Below are 16621 nucleotides of genomic sequence, written 5' to 3' on the forward strand. Positions count from 1 at the left end.
TCTATCTATCTATCTATCTATCTATCTATCTATCTATCTATCTATCTGAACACACACACATATATGTATATATGTATATGAGTATATGTGTGTGTGAGTATGTATATATTAAGTACCTACTGTATTCCAGGTACTGTGCTGAGCTCTTAATAGATATTACCTTATTTGATACTCAAAAAAAAAAACCACTGGGAAGTAGGTTCTATTATTGTTCCCATTTTACAGTTGGGGAAACTGATGTAGACAGAGTTTAAGTGACTTGCCCAGAGTCACATAGCTAGTAAGTGCCTAAGTAAAAATTTGTATTCAAGCCTTCCTGACTCTAGGCCCAGAATTCTATTTACCATGCCACCTAGCTGCCTCTGGTAGAGTTGAAACAATAACACAACTCGAATACCATTCTAGTACTTTCTCTATAAGCTCATGGTATAGAAACATGGAAATGCTCAAGTTGTCAGAAAGTTTTAATAGAAGTACTTTTTAAAACTATAGTGGAATGTATTTTCAAATATTTATAAACACTATTATACATTCATAAATTATTTCCTAATGAACTTAAATTGAGTCATAATTATTTTATAATACCTTTAAAAAACTAAGCAGGAATTGGCAATAATAAATGACAGTACTGTATTTATATTGTAATTAAGTAGGAATTAACATGATTTTCTAATGAACTCTAGTGAAATAATACTTATTCTATTCTATAGTCATAATTATCCAATTAAGAAATATAACCACTCTAGTCTTGATAAATTAAAACAAATATTTCTCCTCATAAATATGACAATAGTGTTAACTCTAATTAGAAAATTTGTCTGTTTTGTACAAAACTCTATAATAGTAGTTATTATCTATTTTTATATATCATAATTTGGAAAAACATGTGCTAAGCTTAAGAGGAAACAATATTGGGCTCATAACAGAGATATGACATATATAAAAGAGAAAATATAAGTTTGGGTCAGATAATTATCTGTCCTCAATTATAGATTGTTCAATAATACAAAGCCTAGCACAACTATTACCTAATTTCCCAGGGAAATGATATCTTTCTCATAAAAGATTTTTGGACTTAAACAGTGTATGAATGTTATTTTTATTATATTCATCTTTGTACATTTTAAATTAACTATACTAGATGTTAAGTCACTTGAAGGTGGAAATTGTATATTTATCATTTTATGTCCCCCATTCAATATTATATAGTACATTGCACATAACTGAAAACTAGGTATGAAATATCTTCAGAATAAGTGAGTATTTTTTTCAAAATGATGAGGATAAGGTAGTCTATTTAATATTTAGTGAGGAAAAAAGGTACAGTGTCCATTGAATATATTGAAAAGGGACTGCTCTGTCTGTTACATTTGTTCTCCTCTGTGAATTTGAGAGGTATTGCCATCAAAACAGAGAACTTACTAAATGAATGACTCTTTGAAAGCATTACAAAGATTGCAAACATCCAAATGCTGATGGGTGTCTTGCTGTCTCATCAAGCATGGCTGTGTAAAATAGATTGAACAAAACTAGAGCCATTATGCAAACCTACTTTACACCATTAGTGATGGGAAATGGAACAGACAAAATGCCATTTACACCAACAGAGACATTCGATTAACCACTCCTTTGTGAAATAGTCTCATGAATTGGTCAAGCAAATTCAATTAATGGGGACTGAAGTCCGGGAGGCATTGAAAATGATGATCAAATTCATTAAAATTATTATGAACAATTGAATACTGTTTATTGGATTGTTTTTTGAATCTCCTAAGTGGTAAATATCATAACATTTTTTCATCACATTATAATAAGAGATAATCCTGACACCTCACAACTGGCAAGTTTTATACTAAAATTTCAAGGGAATTCTAGTATAGAATTACTAATGGATAGCATTGAGATTTGATAGTACTCTCCATGTTTTTCTTATATTAAAAGCTACAATGATGCCTTAGTAATATAGAATTTTTTTTCCTTGCACTGATGAATATACATGGGTGTCTCAGGGAATCCTTTTTTTTCTTTTTTCAAATAATTTTGAGTTTCTAATAATGTGAAAGAATCCTATAATTCTATAGAATCTTGGATGTAATAGAGATTTCAAGAGGGTACAAAGATGATGTTACATTTTTGCAGATTCATTATCTTTTATCAATTTGAGAATTTATGTACACTATTTTCTTCACAATAGGACATAACTTTTCTTATTCCTACATCATGGCATGGAGGTCACCAAGAGTTTTTGAAGGTTATGCTAATGGAGTGTAAACCCTACTAAGCTGGAAAGAGTTTCAGTATAGGTTCAGTGTGGTTTGATGACCAAGCTAGTTAAGTTTAGCAAGCCTCAGAAGGGATCAGTAACTTATTCTGGAATCCCCAGCTGGTAAATACTAAGTTTTGGATGAAAAAGAAAAACAATAATAACAAAAACCTACATCTTCTGATTCTAAGGTCAAAATTCTTTACATTACACTATGCTGCCATTCAAAGCATTTCATATTCTTTCTGGATAACTCTAATTGTTATATACTTCTGTCTTATAGTGAGATCAGATCTGCTTTTCCATCAATTTCACTCAGACTTCTCTTATATGAAGAGGGCCAAAAAAATTTACATGGACTTTCCAAATCACAATGTGCAAGGGATAATTGCATTATTAATTCCAATTAGGCTTATGTTATCTTGGAAAACTCTCTTGATCTTCCTCACCTCCTCCCTTCTACAGTAGCAGGAGGAGGATAATCATGGATTTAGAACTAAAAGGAACCTTTAAGACCTTTTCATTCAATTTCCTCATTTACTAGATTAGAAAAATGTAGCTTAGAGTATTTAAATGACTTGCCTGAAGTTACACAGTACTTACTAAAGGCAAGATTCAAATTTGGTTTCTTTGAGTCTAAATCCAGCACTCTTTCACCTGTGGCAAGATCCTTCAATGAGGCAGAAAGAAAGTGAATCCATCAGAACCATACTAATGACCTGCCCATCAAGGTGCAAGATGACAGAAACTGTGGAGAGCACACTGGCTCATAATCATCCTTTAATAAATGCTTGTCGCTTGTTGATGGAGGTTTTGCATTTGGTTTTGGTCCCTGAAGAGTCAGTATAGGATGAAATTAGCACAAGAACTTTGCAGGAATGAAAGAGAAGGTATATAACATACCATTACTACTGCTGCTGCTGTTGCTACTACTATCACTACAATTTCTTTAAGGTTCCTAAAGCCTTTTATAAATATTATCTTTCATTTTATCCTCATTAACAACTCTGAGAGGTAGATGCTATTACCTCCATTTAACAGATGAGAAAACATAGGCTATGAGAACTGAAAGTAAGGTAAAAGGTCCACCTCTATAGAATTAATCCATTTCTGGCCCTGATGCTATATGATAGGACTTTAATAGCAAGGTTATCTTCCCCCTGCAAGGTTGAGTAGGGGCCTGGAAATAGAGGCACAGGCTTACAGGATAATAATCAATGTGAACAACACAAAGAACCTAAACATATGGCCAAAGCTTGGACCACAGGAGCAACTATATCAAATCATTGAGAAGAGGAATCGCCCATTGCTAGTGTAGTCAAGGCCTTGAGCTATCCTTGAAGGACATCTGAATTGACAGACACTTGAATCTAAGAATCTGACCTATGTTTCTTTGAACTCCTGAATTTTTGCTTTGCTTGAAGAGAAAGAAGTTTGAAATGAAACAACCATACTGTGTTTTTCTGAGCTTTAAATGTACCCATAAAAAAGGGGAGGTGGGTTATGTTTATTTGAGCTCCTGAGTTTTTATTTGTGTTCTGGCTTAGGTTGAGTTCTGAGTGCTTAATCCACACTAATTGTTTAATGTATTTGGTTAAAGAGAATATTCCATTTTACCACACATATCTATATATCTATATATCTATATCTATATCATCTATCTATCTATCTATCTCTATATATATGTATTTCAAACTCCACTGAAATGCAGCACAGCTTGGAAGAGATGGTGTAGTTAATCGCTGTGGTGTTGGGTGAACTAAAGTCTGTTTGAACAAAGCACATCAATTTAAACATCTACCAATGACACTTGTGTTGTCCTTTAAATTCGGGGCAAGTTGGGAGAAGAAGTCCTCTCTCTGAGAGCTTTACATAGCTTGGCTTTATTTCAAGATGTCTTCTGGTTCAGGTGGAGCATTTAATTGATCTAATGGCTATGTAACAGAGAACACTTAAAGCATAGCACTAAGCAGGCAGTGTTTAGTAATATTGCTTGGAAGTTCAACTAACACTCTTTTGTTTGTCACATGAACTACCATCCATCTAGAAAGAAGACATATTGTATACTGGAATTACCACTGAACTGGGAGTGAGGAAACCTGGATTCGAGTCTCACTTCTGAATCTTATCACTTATGTGAAAGTGAGAAATTTTTCAAACTTCCAGATTGTCACCTAAAAAGTAAGGACAATAATACTTGAAATACTTCCTTCACAGGATGGTTATGAAGAAAACTTGTTGTAAAACTTTAAAAAATTATATAAAAATTGTCTCTCCAATTCAGATAAAAAAGTAAGTGCTGTACCATATATTTATCCTTTTCATATTTTTCTCCCACTTTATTACAATCATTTTGGATTCTAATTGTATCATCCAACTTATCTGCTATCCATTCCAGATTGTACCAAGAATAAATTTGATAAACATCAATTTTATGTCTTTGAACAAGCCTCAGAAAAAATATTGTCCAGAATATCAAGCAGGATTGTTGAAATTAGATTGAGCTAAACTTAATTATGCTTTACATCATTAGCTATGGGAAATGAGCATCATCAAAAGCATGTATAAATTGCAAAATGGTGCAAGACAGTGGGGTATTATGTGAGTGACAGACAAGGATGGTCAGACTAAGTATTACATTGGTATCCTTCAAATTTTAGAAGAACCAGTAGAAAACCTCCAATACATTGTGTTAATCCTTTGATGATTTATGCAAAGATAAGGAAAATAATCTCATAGAATGAAAAGGAATGAAGAAGGCATTGTGATATTTGCAAGTAGAGGGAGTTTCCATGATTGTGAGATGGATATAAATTTATAAGTAATGAAATAAGATATATTTTTCCATTATTTCAATTAAAATAAATTTCTTTCTCTCTTTTCTCTCCCTCTCATAAAATAAGACTGGATTCTTCGTGATTTCTGTTCTAATGAATATGAAAGATCCCTCCCTTTCTATCTTTCCCTCCCTTCTATCTTCCAGACATGATTTGAACAACTCCCTTCAAGTTTCTAGTAAGAAAACTCAGTTTGCTGTGCCTTGGCCCTTTTCCTTATGAAAAATTTAGATAAAGAGACGCCCAGGAACTCATTAGAGTGAAGCCTTCACCCAGAACACAGACAAATAAATTCTTCTGTTGAATCCTTAATTCATCTAGAGAAAAGGTTTTATCTAATGTGTAGACTTCAACTTGCAGGATCTGGGGTTACCCCAATGAAATAAGACTCTTTAAGGACTAGAAAAATCACTCCAGTGGCAGGGATGATTGGAGAAGATCTGAATCATCACTGGTAAAAGGAAACATTTGGTTGACTGACTTGTCAGCGCTAAGAACCTGCTGATGACTCATCCTGAAACTATCACATACTGGTCTTAATTTCATCCTTCTCTTCTTTTCTGTCCCTGACTCTCTTCATTAACCAATCTTTGACCTGTCTTGATCCCTTTTCATGACTACACCTCAGCCTGTCATCTTCATGATGAATTCATAATGAGTATTAATAATTAAGCCTTGCAAATTTTCTGCTTGTGCTTAATCTTAAATACACCTTTCATTTCAGTCTCCCAATATCATTCTACATTCCTCATCCCCCACAATCCAGCTTCAGTCCACAAGACTGTTCTTCCAGCTGAATTCCCTTCTTTTTTGATCTGGGGCTGTTCTGGCTAAAATTGGGCACAATTCTCACATCTTTTGTAGACTGAATTCTCACTATGCTCCCTTTTCCTCTCTGACCTTCTCCAATTGTCACTGAAGAATGCAAGGGAATTTTTCTTTTTTCTAAATCTTCCCTTTCTGTTCCCCAAGGCCCAGCAATAAGAGGGAATGTCATATTCCAAATTGGAGGTAGAACAAGGCACCTTTTACTCATTCTTCCTCTGCCTGTTGACTACCATGATCAACAGAAGCCCAGAAATTTTGTGCAATAGTTAAACAAGGATCGTTAGGAAGTTTGGTGAAAAGACTGCATGAGGAAAAGCCAGGGTAGGGAATTCAGAACACATTCTGTCAATGGTGCACTATATTCAGGGCTTTACAGAGGCTCCTGAGAATATTTGATGCTCTGATGACAAGGGGGCAAAGATGCAATGAATAGAGATTTTTGTGGCAGTGTGGGGATTCCAACTCTAATAATTTTTGTTCTCGAGAATATTTTGCAGCAAGGGTAGGAGAGATGTGGGGAATGAAAAGGAATGATGGTAGTGGTGGGGAGAAGAAGAGGAAAGAGCAAGGCTACCATTGTGGCACTGGCTATTCAATTTTTGAAAAAAATATATTCAGAAAATACTTATTAAGTAATAATTTAGGTTTGAGCATTGTGGTAGACACTAGGGAGTATGTAAAATTTAGCTTTGTTCTCATTTGGTTTACATCTTGGGAAGGAATTATAAATGACAATCAGATAACTGGAATAAAAAGAATATGTACATTAGAGATGTCTAGAACATAGTTCTCCAGAGAAGGAAGGTATATTTCCCCATTTACTTCAAGGGAGAGTTGAGTACCTGGCTGGTCTGGAAGCAAGATAGATTTATAAGTGGAGTTTTTGTAATTCAAGACCTGTCTTTCCATTTTAATGGAAGTGCCAATTTTATGGAATGAAAGTGACTGCTCTAACCCATAGTTTCAAAACTTCCTGATACCCAGGTGGTTGCAGCAACCCATGGTGCTTCACTCAGTCTCCAGCAATTGAAATGTATTTTCAACACATAGACTTCAATAACACACTGGATAGATTTCCTGTTTAACAATTTCACCAAATTAATACTGACAGGACTAGCCCTGGGCAAAATTGTGAAGTAAACAAAGTTTGTTGTTGGCACCTGTCCTTAATGCACTCTTCCCCATTCATCTGATACATCTCACACCCCACTCTCACAGGGTGGCCAGGCTGCTCCTTTTCCCTCTTGTTACACAGGGAAGCAATCTGATTAAGATTAAACATTTTCGGATTTAGCGTAGTCCCTGACACAAAGTAGGTGCTTAGTAAATACTAAATCCTTCCTCCTTAAGTCCTTTTCTCTGGGTAATGAGTGCACAAATGTGCTACTTGTCTAGGTCACATCTGAATTTAAAGAGAATATCACATAGAAGGGAGGCTGATTAAACCAGAAAGAATTAATTTTGGAGAATGAAATTTTGCCATGCCGCCTGTGAGCACGAAGATATTTGAGGCCAGGAAGATCTTTGATCACCTCTCAAATAACAAAAGGTTATAATACTAGGTTTTAACATTCTTTTTCCTTTCTGGGTTGTTTTCTCTTTTTCTCTTGCTAGACATTCTGACATTCATTTCATAAGCAGTTAGTAAAGAAAGCAGGAAAAAAAGATTTTCCTTTCCTCTCTCTTTCCTTTCCATTTATCTTCCCTAACCCACCTCAAAAAGGTGAGAATTTGTTCATATATATAAATATGTGTATATATATATATATATATATATATATCTTAACTTCCTTCACATTTTTCTGAGTCCTTGTAGTATTTTCTTCTACAGTAGTATTCCATCTTTTTAAAATTAAATCACTAGCTTTGGATTTTGTGGTAAATCTTTTTTTTTTTCTTTACAAGAAAAACTCTAGTATCCACTCATTCCATTAAATTGGCATCTTGATCTACTCTTGTTAGACTGATGAATCTATAGATGCATTTTTACTGTTGCTGAAGATGTTCTGGCTTTGGGAATTATATAAGCTTTTTGGCAACATAACACATGTAAATTGTTTCCAGGTGGTTTCCCCAATATGATTTTTTAGTGCCTGAGTGATAGCACCTTAATTCCCCTAACCAGCAACCTGACAGTTTTTATCCATCAACCAGCCAGATAACATTTTCCTGATTCAGGACCCTTGATGAAAGTACTCAACATCTATTTTAGACATTAATCCTTGAAATAGTATTTCAAAAGCAGAGTGAAACTTTCTGCACAAACCATTTTCAATGTAGGTAAGAAAGTGTACAAAATCTTTAACAAGTTACTCTGCAGGCATTGTTTAAATATGGGAAAAATATGTAAGTGGAAATACCATTTTATTCTTCATATGATGTAGTCTAAAGTTATCATTATTTCATATATAGATTCATTTATCTTTGAAATCTTTTCTCACTAAATATATTGTTTATTCCAGTATGTCTTCACTCTTCTATTGTTTCCATCCCTCCTCCCAATATTTACATTACATAATAATACTATAGAATTGAAAAAAAAATTAAAGAGATCATGTAGGAAAGCATTACCTAAACCATGAATCTTGTTTTAAACATCCCCAGCAAATGATCACCTAACTTCTTCATGAAGATTTGAAGATAAGGAAGTCATTACTCCATTAAGACTTTACTCCATTCTATTTCTGGACAGCTTGAATTTCTAAGATTTTCTTTGTTTAACGAGGGTGAGCAGAGGAGTAAAAGATCAATTTGAAGAGTTTCCCAATCAAACATATGAAATTACAGGGTCTGGGCCAGTGTTCTGAGGCACCTTTAAGGCATATCCTAATGGAATGTAAGCATGCTCACTCATACTGTGCTTATTGGATTTCAGAGAAAATGGGTACTTTTGGATGATTCACTAAAGGAAAATCATGTCATTCACTGTGAATTCTAAGAAAAAACTGGTTAGCTTCTTTCACTTTTTAGGATATCCTCTTTGCCTTTCCTTTCATGTTATCTTCCACTAAATGGGGGAAAGGGAGAGGGATTTTTCCTTTTCTCTTCCCACTTACCACTCCCAAGGAGCAGCTCATAGTGACTTGTGACATTTGGTAGTGGGAACATTTTTGTTTACACATAGCTTGAGAAGAAAGATCTTAAGAATGGGCTTTCCCAGACTAATGTTATTAATTGAGAGATATAGGTTTCCTGTTCAAGTAAATAGAAGAAACAGGCTAGTGTACACCCACTCAGCCCAAGGAGAGCCTGGCAGCTTTGGAAACTCCTTTTTGTACAACCCTGAACTCTAGAGTTCCTGAGAATGAGGGAGTCAGGAGATGATTTCCTGATGAACTATGATTTCTGGAGAAGGGGAAACAGAAGGGAATACACATTTATATAGCACATAATATGTGCCAGGCACTGTGCAAAACATTTTACCAGTATCTCATTTGAAAAATAAGCAGTAACCCGAATTCATTTTCCTTCTAGAAAATGGCAAAGGACTATTTGAGTGTTTAATATATTTCTATGTTTCTTGTGATCTTCATCATTTTCTTTTTTAAAAAAATTACTAATGTCCTTTGTTTTTACATATCCTACATATACTATTATATCCCTCCCCTACACCTTTCAAAAGAAACTTTCCTTATCATAAAGTTTTGTTTTTAAAGAAATGAATCAACATATGGAGAAAAATGTTCAATCCTATGGATTTTATTCTTTTTTCTATGGTATGAAGTAAAAGCTGTCCCATATTTGATATACATTTAGTACAATGAACACCTCTACAGGAAATATGGACCTTTAGAGAAATTTAAGCATGAGTATAACCTGAGTAGGATTAATGTATCAAAAAAGGGGTAATGACCTTCTGGAATCTCAGCTTACAGGACCATGTGACCAAATAGTGAAGATGGAAGGACACATCTTGGACTGTAAGCCATTGTTAAATTGGGCCAAAACATGTTTCCCTAGAACATATCTATTTCTCCTAGTGTTCCCTAATGAGGAAAGGTAGGCCATACTTTAACATATTGAAGACTGCTATTATGAACTTTCTAATTCTTCAAACTAAATATTAAATTCCTCCAACTGCTCTTGGGAAGACATTTGCAAGTTTCCTCAGCTGTTCATATTCCTTCTTATTCACCCCAGCTCCTTAGTATCTCATTCAGAATGCTGCCCCTTTAACCTTAAAATTGAATTATACATGAGCTATTTTTGTCTTCATAAAATCTTTAGAAATTTCTAACACATAGTTGTCATTCTTAAATAATCAGTATGCATCGTTGTTGATAACATTAGGTGTCTCAGTTGATGGAGTGATGGACTTGGAGTCAGAAAAATATGACCCTTAGACACTTGCTAGCTGTTTGACACTGGGTGACTGATTTAACCTCTCTTAGCCTGAGTTGACCCATATGTAAATGTGGATGATGATGGTACCTATATTATAAGGTTTTTGATGAGGATCAAATGAGATAAGGCATGAAAAGTGTTTTAGAAAAATCTAAAAATTATATAAACATATTATAAATGATAAAATAATGTAAGTTCAATAAAATAGATACTACATAATACATGACCTAATTATAAATATATGCATACACCCATATAAATATATGTATATTGGCATATACATGTGTGTATACACACATATGTGTATATATATATATATATATATATAACAGCTATTCAAATTATTTTTTTTATTACTTCAAATTTTATTTTCTACAATGTTGAAACTCAATCTGGTATTTTTTTTCCCATTTATCAACTTTGATTCATCACCATCCTCCATAATCCAAAGAGTTTGAATTACAAAGCAAAACTGACAATTGTTATTGTACATGGTTTAACATCTAATATAAATATTATGCTTCTTATGGTTCTCCTTTTAGGAACAATCAATTTAGTTCTCATTTACCACAGAGTGCCATATACTACTACTGATTATTATAATAAATATCGACAGGAATATATATTTTAATTTGGATCATTTTCTAAAGTTTTTTTTAGCATTCTATTAACTGATTTTATCAAAAGTTCATCCCAATTTTAGAAAAAAAAGAAAATAATTACTTCAATCAGGAATATAGCAAGCCAGTACTGACTTGTTTCCTTACTACTCTTGGCTTTGAAAGGGTGGTCAATTCATTATTCATATGCTTTTAAAACATATATACCAGCTTTTTTGGTTTCTTTCTTCTAATCCTTCATTAAATAATAATGAATAAAAGAAAAGTAAGATATATTCATGTGCTGATAAAACAAGTGAATGTTCAGAGATTAGAATTTTAATAATTTCTTTGAATATTCTATCATTTGGCTAATGTAGGTTGATACCCTGTAGCTTCAGAGAACTAGGAGCTATTAGGAACTGTCAAAATAATTGAAAGAGATAGCCATAGTCTCAAAAAGTTTATAATTTGGCTAAGGCATCAAAACATATATAATATGAGAACCTTAGTAACAATGACGATGCAGGATACAAGACAACCTTTATGTCGATGCCATAGTTTTCTGTGGGAAAATTTTATCCTCCCTTCCCACCTCTTCCACCTAGTACACTGAGACTGACTGCATGTTCAATCTTCCAGTTCACAGTATTATAGAGGAAAGTTTTATTAAAAGGAGGAAACACAATAGCAATCCTTAATATCTCTGTACATTTGTACTCATGGATCTTTTGTTTTGGTCTGATTTTGATTCAGCCATGTAGTCCAATCATATTTATATACAGCAGTATTTTGTATTCTAAAAATGTATCAGCTAGAGTGACACATACAAATTGAGACAGTCTTATAGCTTTGAACTCCACTAGACATCAGCTATTTAGAATGAAAGGTACACAGTACAAGGTAGTCTTTTTGAAAACAAAAACAAAAAAAAACAGGTCACACTAGAAACAACATTATTAATTCATTATCTTCAAATATAAAGGATAAAATATAAGTAGGTATGTATATCATATTCATACAGTCAGACATACACATGGATTCATACATCTTTATATTTCTATGGGACAGAAACCAGAAAAGTAGCAGATTGTGCTAGGAATTAATAATCCTAGGTATTGAAGCTTTCTTCAATGAGTCTGTGATATATGGACACCTACATTTTGATTAGAATATACCAACACTTCAATGGATTGTTATTTCATCAAAGTAGGAACTTCTTCCATAGATGTAGGTAACAAATGCTCTGTAACCTAATTATTTTTTTTGAGACTTATTGCTGAAAAAGGTTATACTCTTTGAGTTTTTTGAGAGTTGCTAGGAAAAAGGGAAGGTAGATGGCTCAGTGGATAGACCCCCTTTGCCTTGAGTCTGGGAAGACATGAGTTCAAATCCCACCTCAGACACCTACTAGCTCTGTGACCCTAAACAAGTCACTTATCCTCAGTTTACCTTAATCCACTGAAGAAGGAAAAAAAAAGCAGTCCAGTATCTTTCCTAAGAAAACCTCATGGACATTATTAGTGTCTTATGGTCCATGGGGTCTTGAAGAGTTGGACATGACTGAATGACCTAATAACAGGAAGAAAGGAAGCATTTTCTATAATGGGAAACTATCCTTCCTAAACATACACCAAAATAATGGTATGTTGAAACTCACAAGATAAGTAAAGCATTGAGTACTATCTGAACTAATATAATCAAAAAAAAAAAAAAGAACTTAGAACTATACTAGCAAATAATAGGTCGTTCATAAATATTTGTTGATTTATTGACTTCAAAACCAGGACTTATTTCCTTTTGGAATGGCTGCTTGTAATTCAATGTGTTGCATCTCAGGACAAATAAATAAACAAACAAACATAAACACACATATATAATAGGGCTACAGAAGGACTAGAAGAGGGTAACTAAAATATATTGTTAGATGAATTAATGTGTGTATTTATGAAGATTTTTTTTAAATAAGCCTTCATTTAGGAAAGACAAAAGTTGAGTCAATGGTCAATTTATAAAAATCATGAAAAGTATAGATGGGGTGAGTATAGACTTGTTAATAAGTACTTGGACTACTGGGACACAGCACCCCACAGTGCTTGAAAGGGAATTGTTTTAGGACAAATTAGATAGCTACTACTTTATGCAGTAGGTAGTATTCTTATATTATTCATTATCTTAAGAGGTTGTGCATATTAAAGAAAGAATTGGGTTTCAAAAGGTTGTAGATAAATTAATGACTAGTAGATATATAAATGTGCTAGATCAAAAAAGCTAGTTATATTTGGATTACAATTTCAGATTTTTAAAGTTGACATCACAAAGGACAACAGATTTTTCTTTTGTAACACTTTGGGAAACTCAGCTACTTTGACCATTAGTCTGATCCAGTATGATCTTTTTCATATTCTTACAAGTATTACATTACCATTTCTTCCAAGACCATACTATGAATATAGTGCACACATAGGAAATGATTCATAGCTTCTAATTTATTTTAAATGCATAGATATTGTGATCTATATTAAAACTAATACATATTCATTACCTGATTTTCAGAGGCAGAGCAGCACTACACTTTAGTAATGTGTTGTAGAAATGAGGACCTAGGTATCGCCCATATATTTCTCCTTGGGAATTTTGTTACTACAATTATTGTGAAAGGATAGCCTTAACCTCCTTGGTTGAGCATATCTATATACACATCATAATCAAATTTATGAGCTCTTGAGGTGATAAAAGTTCCTTAAACTTGCAATCTGATGTACTCACTCTACATATTGACAGGATTTTTCTGTATTGTGAATAAACTATTAAATTTTGTGTCTCATTATTTGCATTTATATTATATTAGCTTAAAATTATCTATAAGCATGTAGATCTGAAATTTAAATCTGAAAACTATCATACAAAACAATGCACATGGCACCTAGATCTGTTGTTATAAGTGGGTCTGACTCAAGTCAAGACCATGTTAGTTCAGGTTCGACATTGGAACAAGATGAAACACTATTAGGTCACTGAACAATTAACAAAAACAAAGGTATTTTATTTGGTCATTTCATAAAAAGGATATTCAACAAGGATACTTCAGTACTTAGCTTCAGTAGCTGTACCATGACCCTCTCACTCAAGTCTCCATATGGAAACACATCTGTTTAGCAAGGCAAGGTGTGATGACTCGTGGTCTTTGGACATCTGCCAACTCTGAAGTGCTTCAGCTTTACATGATTGGGTCAGAGGCTACCAGAAATCAGTATCAAGGTAGGCACAGTTTGAGCCTTTGCCCCCTAGGCCAATAAAGTCCTGGGGACAGATTCATCTCCTTTCAGGGAAAAAATAGTTGAACTTACCCAAGAAGGGATTAGGATATTGCTTCTACCACAACAATGCTGGGCACCCAATGGGCACTCAATATAAACATTTTCTACAAACATTTATTGAATTCTTACTATGAGCAAGGAAATGTGTCTCAAACACAAACACACAAGTATTAATAATTTTAAGATCTGTGATTTTATTAGATCTTATTTCATCCACAGACATAGATAATAACTCCATTCATGTTGGAATATGTTTTTTTTCTAAATTTAGATAGTTAAACAAACAAATAAATATAAAAAAGTCATCAACTGGTAGGCAGTCTTCCGATGCCAGACTTCTTTGAACCTCACTAATTTTCAGATGATAGATTCAGAGAATGGTACCAGGAGACTCCCAGAGGTACTTCTACCTTAGCAGGACCTCCTAAAGTTTGTTTCTTGCTGCAACACTCTTCAAGAACAAAGATCTACCTCCAAGTCACATTTAGGCATCTGAATAGGACTTCAGTTTATACCAATACACTATATACATAAAGGTCTATGTGAAGGTTTTCATTTATTGATTGTTTCAATAGAAAAGAGGAATATTTTCAGAAATGGAAGCATATTAAATAAATCTAATAATTTCCCAAATATATTTGTTTTGATATTCTATTTGTTTCAAACGTGGAGTAAATTTTGAAAGTTATAGAATATTCGTCTTCCAAATTATGGATGTAGTGATGTATGCAATTATTTTTTAGATCAATTATGATTTGTTCAAATATACAATTGATCTATTTAACAAGAAATCTATCACAATTGTAGTTTTTCACTGCTCATGCAATCTTTAAGTATGATCCCTTTGTTTTCATATGGACTGCCTCTTCTACAGTTGTTCAGTGCCATATGTCTCTACATTAAAGGACAGAGACAGGTATTGCTGGAATTTATCTGAGAAGTCCAAAGGCAGACCTCTTTGCAAGGACTCGAAATATTTAATAATGTAGGTCCTTCTTCCCCTCTTCCACGTGTCTTGGTCATGGCCCTGCTGCTGCTGCTACTCCAATGTCCCGGGCCCGTTCACCCCTGCCTCCTGCAGCCCCGCCGGGCGCACCCGGCCTGTGCTCGTGCAGGGGCGGGGTGGGGGCTCCATACCGAGGAGGGACAAGACCTTTACCGAATTCCTGACAGATGAAATTAAAGAGAGAAGGGAAATCCAGAAACAAAAATCCCTCCCCAAGATGTCGGGGGATTAGGAACTGGGTGTACAAGGGACAGAAGCCAAGTTAGTCCGGAGGTTAGCTGCGAGAGGATCACAGTCACATTCAGTCTCAACAACAGTGTCCCCACTCACGTCTGACGACGAGCCACCGGAGGGACAGAAGGCCAAGAACAGCAGGAGCCCCAACTTGGTGGCGGAGGCTGTGGAGGAGGACACCAAGGAGGCTCTTGTGTCATAGACTGCCACTATGCAGGGGGCGAGGTTGGACAGGAAGAAGAGGAACGGAGTGACACGTTCTCCATCGGAAAGTTAGCTTTCAGGATACTAGCGAATCCGACTGGAAGGATGCAAACTACGCATTCAGCACGGATTCTCTGGACTAGACCCTGTACGGCCGCTTGATGGACTTCCTGGCTGACCGAGGGCTGGACAGTACATTTGTAGATGAACTGATAGATCTCAGCATGGCCTTAGAACACCAGGAGTACATCAACTTTGTGGAACATCCGAAAGGGGTTGTCCAGTGTCAGTAGGGAGGACTGAGGCTGTGAAGCTTCCTGTGTACCCAGAGCCCTTCCTTCAAAGAGAACAGTTATGCAGAAGGTGTGATGGAGTAAGTGCGGGAGAATACTGTCAGAAGTAAATGATGTTTCCTAAACCTTTTATTTCCTTGCTCTGCTGGAGTTTTTGTACACCACACAGAATGACGAGTAATAAACTCTTAGACCCTTCCCCCCCCCAAAAAATTAATAATGTAGTGTTGCCCACTTAATCTGGAAGCAGAGACACACACATATATATTAACTATTCATCTTTCACTTAAAATCTTTTTACCAACAAGAAAAATGGAATAGAAAGGACCAAAGTACATAAAAAAGTGCACTTCCTGTCATAGAAGTGATGGACACAAGGTACAATGACAAACATTTTTGGAAATAGTCATTATGTGGATTTGTTTTACTTGGCTGTGCTTATTTATTTTAAGGTTATTATTATTTTTTCTTTCTCTAGATTATTTGATTATCTAGGTCAAGGGGGAAGGGATTAGCAATACTGATACAAAAAAAAGAGGGTCATTGTAAAAAAAATACAGAAGAGAATAGAAGGAAGTGTAGAATTAAACACAAACAGGACACTTTTGAGAGTTATATGTAAAAATTATTATATGAATTTTAAAAAAGTGGTATAAATTGGAGATTCACTGTTTTATCTAAGTTTTTTGTGTT

The 16621-nt window shown here is 34.6% G+C and overlaps 1 pseudogene; it reads left to right on the forward strand.

The window, feature by feature from the left end:
* Nucleotides 1–15928, forward strand: part of LOC114029909 — a 64080-nt pseudogene extending 48152 nt beyond the window's left edge.
* Nucleotides 15929–16621: the final 693 nt, after the last annotated feature.

This window comes from Vombatus ursinus, unplaced genomic scaffold, assembly GCF_900497805.2.
Source record: "Vombatus ursinus unplaced genomic scaffold, bare-nosed wombat genome assembly UNPS02014942.1, whole genome shotgun sequence".
NCBI classification, from domain to species: Eukaryota; Metazoa; Chordata; class Mammalia; order Diprotodontia; family Vombatidae; genus Vombatus; species Vombatus ursinus.